Source organism: Mytilus californianus, unplaced genomic scaffold (assembly GCF_021869535.1).
Source record: "Mytilus californianus isolate M0D057914Y unplaced genomic scaffold, xbMytCali1.0.p SCAF_19, whole genome shotgun sequence".
In the NCBI taxonomy this organism is placed as follows: domain Eukaryota; kingdom Metazoa; phylum Mollusca; class Bivalvia; order Mytilida; family Mytilidae; genus Mytilus; species Mytilus californianus.
The window spans coordinates 2,728,073-2,733,936 of NW_026262667.1; the positions used below are offsets into that span (position 1 = coordinate 2,728,073).

At 33.0% G+C, this 5,864-nt stretch overlaps 1 pseudogene; it reads right to left on the bottom strand.

Moving 5' to 3' along the window:
* Positions 1–359: 359 nt before the first annotated feature.
* On the bottom strand, positions 360–2,381 carry LOC127726983 (uncharacterized; annotated as a pseudogene).
* Positions 2,382–5,864: the final 3,483 nt, after the last annotated feature.

The window sequence follows — 5,864 nt, forward strand, 5'->3', positions numbered from 1 at the left end:
ATGTATTTTCAGGATAAGATAAATGATGAATTACCCTGAATTGACCCTCCTCCTTCCCCTTTGGAACTAAACCCAATGGGGAAATTCGTAAAGTTGCCATTGGCCTAAATTTAAAAGGACCAGCAACACGCCCTGCATCTATTTCGTTTTGAATAGCTGGCCTCTCTCTAGCGCTTTTAAAGTTTTTAACATCTGTAGGTAAACAAGGGCCTGAATAATGCAAAGGAAAACCAAATTTAAAACCTGATAATAAAGACAAGGCACTTGATAAAAGTGGATAATCATGTAAATATATTTCTAACTTCTCTACATTAACTTGGGAAAACCCAAGTGAAAATGTGTGGCTATGTTTTGACATTTCAGTGCCGCTTGCAAAAGTAGGCTGGGTGTTGACCTCCACATGCTGAGCATGCGTGTTTGAATCTGCAAGGGTTAAAGATGCAACGCTTCCCTTTTGTGTTGTACGCATTACATGTTCTTGCTTGCTGAAAATTTTGCTGACCTGATGGCTGACGAAAGGAATGAAGGGGCTCAGTTTGGGTTATTGTACCCACTTTATTATCATTACTTTGATCTTGATCTCGCATGGCTGTTATGTAAAACGACCATAAGTCTTGGTTTATGACAGCCCAACATGATTGAGGTCTTTGTGCGTTGCGGAGTATGAATTGCTCATCATAAGTTCCTCAACCATGGGATTTGTTTGCTGCAAAACGAATATCTCTCATAGACTTTAGAAGCTCCTGAGCCAAGGAACTATGGTCATGTTTCTCAAGCAAAACTCTCATATATAACATAAAAGCGCTTGTCCGAATGTGGATATTGGATATTGCGCGACATGGCAAAGATTCAGCCCGCATATGCCCCCTTTTACAACTATGTCACCATCTTGATCAGGGAAATTTGCTAGTTCCCTTGGATACTTAATCAACAAACTCAGGTCAATAAATTCCCCTTTCCAAATTTTCTCTCTTAGCTTCAAAGGTATGTAACATCCAATAGGATCGAAAATACTTTTCTCGAGGCTGGGAAGGTTCTGAGAAAAATGGACTTGTTTATTAAATTTGTTAGATGAAGGTTCTGTCCCAGTTAATGTTTGAGAACCCCTTGAATACTGTTAAAATCAATGACTGACTCACCAGATCTCTCATTATGTTCTATGGTGGGTTCCTGGGAATCAGCCATCCTTCTTTTATTTACGCATTGTACTCTTGCCGGACTTTTCTTTCTTCTTGTAGGACTTTTCTTTCCTCCTGGCATATTAGTGTGTAGTGGTCAACGTAGGATCAGGGAACGAAAAGGGGTGATCTCCGGTAATTATAATGTCACAATAAAGGGATGATCTCCAGTAATTATAATGTCACAATAATAATTGTAATACACTAAGCTGAATAATTCCGCAGTATGATGTTAAAATACAAAGTTTTGTTGCGATCGTCACTGGTACAATATTTTTTTGTTTTTTGATAATCAATATGTTTGTATAGAGTTAAACAGATGCTGCAATCAAGATTTTAGTATTACGTGTGAGAAAGTTCAATGTGCTTTACACATTTAAGAATTAAAAGCACGGGATAATAATCATTCTAAACTAACAGAGGCGTTCCTTATGTGTGTCAGCATCAGCAGACACATTTGATTTATAATACTAACCGATTATAAACAAAAACAACGTACGCCAGTGACCTCATTAAATTTAATTATCTAATATACAATAATTGCTATTATCTGATATTGCAGATCCTTGCCTATTCAATTTCGATCAGTGATGGCAAAAATTACATAAAAGAATGTACTCCGTTCAGGAAAAAGACTTTATTTTTTAATAAAGATATATTGAAAGAAAAACACGAGTACAAGCGAAATTATACGGTATCAAAGAAACTTTGAAGTATCTAAACATTAGGCTCAAAATCTTTAATCTGCTGATATGAAATCATGCTATCGTACACTATATCATCCGTTGGTATTACTTTTAATGGAATACCAACAAATCGCTGTTCATCTTATTAGGACATGACATGGAAGACATCAAATAATGGTTAGGACATGCAAAGTATTACATGCAGTCCCCGGTGTAGGTCAAATTAAATAAATGTGAACTTATTGCAGTACAAAAGCACAACATAATGGTGTATGCCTTACAGATTTTTTATTTCACATGAGAGGTAAATATTAAACTGTGAAATATTCCCGAACTTGTCATCCTTATTATTAGATTAGCTGATAGGTTGAACTGGTACAAGCGAAATCAAATGCCAATTAGAATATCTGGTTTATCAGGTTAATTCGCAAACTCATTACTGATGAAGCAGTAAGTTTTACTGAGGTAATTGGTTTTCAAAGATGCTTTTCGATACCTGTGTTGGAGAATCCGCCATGTGTATGTGAAGTGCGTTATGAAATTTTGAAACTTTGTATTGGTTTTAAATCTTTCTTTTACAGTTTTGTAAAACACCATGCACGAGAAAAGTATAAAAAGAGTCAAAAGGAGATTCGTTTTCTACAAATCGTATACAATTATATATTTTTCAACATATTTGACTTATGATTTACTTTTAGAGTTATTGTACCAATAGGAATGGTAAGCTGGCTGAACCTGCCACTATAAGTGTGATATATTTTTTGAGAAACAAAGCAGCGGGACTCCAAAGAAGTGAGTACTTTTTTCTCTTTATTTTATTGAAATAATGAACAGAAAAAGTATGCTATTAAAACTGCTGTTTAGTTCTTGAAAACAGAACACAAAATGTCGTTTTATGACACTTATTTGTCTGTTATAATCATTTGCTATTGTCAAACTAATTGTGTGGATTTCGTACTGCAATTCCGTTATATGGCTATTGATTAAACTTTACAATAGCAGTAAATTATAGTCTGAAAAGACAACTTTTATTCAATTCAGTAGAATCGTTAGAAAATTAATTTATATAAGGGGCTTTAAGATCGATATCAGTGCAATGAGTGCAATTCTTTTCTTCAAAATCAACAATGAATTAACATAACTTCAAGATCAAGTCTTATTGATTCAAATCTTTCTTCTGATGTCAGATTTATTGCTTAGAACTGTAAACGCTATAAGTAATTCTTGAGTTGTTAATTCTCCTGTATACATTACAAGCATCTTCAGACGCAAAACGTATCTACTGCAAAACCCGAAAGGTAATTTAGGTTAGGAAACCGTTTGTCCAGTGGTTATACGGTCGTCGTCGTCCGTCATAATTCTTTGCACTTTTTTTCAATAATGCCTTAATCAAGATATTTGTCCATTGTCACATCATGATAAGATACAAATTAAGCTTTAGGTATATTCTGGTCTAGCGAATGTTTAGGAAGCCGCCTACTTTGTATAAAGAAGATTTTCAGAAAATATAAATTTTTCACACTTTTCTCTGTAATGCGCATATAAATTGATAAGGTATTTACTATATAATTCTTACTTAAGAAGTACAAATGAAGTTTTGAGTTTTTTGTAGGTGTTGTGGCATTCGGACAGAAAATCTGATTGCTTCAAAATCTCATTTCATCACTCTTATTTTCGGTAATGCCTGAATCTATAAATTTGTTATTTTTGATTGATTGATTGATTGATTGATTGATTGATTGATTGGTGTTCAACACCACTTTTAGCACTATTGTACTATTTTTTGTGGCGGTCAATTTCTATTGGTGGAGGAAGCCGGACAGCCCGGAGAGATCCACCGTCCTTCGGTAGGAAAACTGATAAACCTAGTCAAATAAGATTAGAGTCGAGTTCACCTTCCACGTGCGGGATTCGAACTCACAACCTCAGTGTTGACAGGCTAGTAATACAGTAGTTCAACTACTTAGACCACTCTGCCACCAAGGCCCCTAGATATTTTTAAAAATATTCATATCATAAAATGTAAGTTCAGATAGAGTTTGAGTTTTGTTTTGGTTTTTTGTTTGTGAATATATATGTTGTGTATAATTTATCATTTTGTTCAAATTATAATTTGTACAAAAAATTGTACAAATTGTAATTCGTCCAAAGAGTGCTTGTACAAAGTACAATTTGCACAAAATTTGACTAAAATTCACTTATAACTTATTAACGTACAATAATTTAAAATATGGATTTGGTTAAAAAACATTGATACAGACTATAACATTTATATTTAAGGACCACACAGTAAACCTTATTTACAAAATACAAAAATAGTTCTATATTATTTGTTTGAGCATGCGAGAGAAACATGGGATCGGGAATTTGCACAAAATATTTTGCATTTTACATTTAAACAAGGAATTATTAATTTTGAATACTGGAAAATTGATAAGAAATGTATGATGAAAACTAACCCAACTCTAGCGCATGGATAAGGTTCAAGTAACTTTCACTGATATTTCAGTATGAACTAACTAACCCCCTTAGCCGTGCATGCATGGCTCCCCCCCTTAATGGGTTATCATATATTTCTTATCAATTTTCTAGAATTCAAAATTATTCCAGATTCAAATAATTTCTTGTTTTTACATTAAAAAGAGCTGCACTGCCTTTGTATTTACAAAGTTTTTAAAAGCTATTTAACTGCTTCACGTAGCGAAAGTTGAAGCTCTTGAACCGTTGCTACGAACAAAACATGTGTCTTTAACAGCTTTAATTTGAATTCTAAACAAATATCATGTTAAAAAACCTACAGCTGTTCCAATGTGGTACCAAATATCCTTGGTGAATACATGATTAGTCTTTCATGTATTATTCTTTGCTAGTTTCAGAAGTTCTTTGACTTTAATTTGCTGATCAACAATGCTGGTCATGTTTACACTATATCATCAAATGAGTAAACGACCAAACAAATGTTCACAAACACCACGGATATATATCTTTGACAACCTATTAAAACTATTGACCACAAAATAATAAATAGTCCAAAAGTGTTCAAGAATAGTTGTATGCAAACATCTTTTCCTCAAGTCAACTAAAATGTATTACTCTTAAAAATATCTAAAATGCCATTGTTTTTATCATGTTAAATTAGCATGTATCCTTTGTACAAGCTATAAATGAATTTTAGACAAATTTTGTACAAATTATAATTTGTACAAGCATTTTTTTGGACAAATTATAATTGTACAATTTTTTTTGTACAAAATGATAACTTATACACTATGGAAAGCCAACGAGGTCAAAATTCTTAATTTGAAAATTGTCAATTTGTAACTTGTAACTTTGTAATTTCAAAATTCTTAATTCGTAAATTGTCAATTTGTAACTTGTAACTGTGTGATTTCAAAATTCTTAATTCGTAAATTGTCAAGTACAAGTGAAAAATTGACAATTTACGAATTAAGAATTTTGAAATCACACAGTCAACATTGTGTTATAATCTTAATCACTATAAAAACAAATAACTATTTCAACAAAGAATGACAAAATGGCATATAGACACTCTATAGACAAATCACATAAGCAAAAATGAAAGACAAGAATACAACAAATACCATAGCACGATAACCCAATGGCGGGATGTATAAATACCGAGTCACGCCAAAAGTATATTACCATAAATGGACTAAACAGTAAAGGTTAAAAATATACAAAGACAAATAAAAAGAACACTATAACACGTAATTAAGATGATACCAACGTCACAACCTAGAATCTTTACTTCAAGACCATCATGTATTATTTGTGAAGTTGATACGGAATATTTATCAACAAGGTCTTGGTATCATCCGATAAACTTTTTTTTAGAAAAAGAACGAGCCGTTCTTTTACATAACCCTGGTTCATCAACTTTCTGCTCGGAGACTGGTGACGTTTATAAAGTCTGAGTAGCAGCAGCAAGCTCTATAATACCGAATGAGTTGGGAAATGTGTATCCCATATGCAGGTGAAG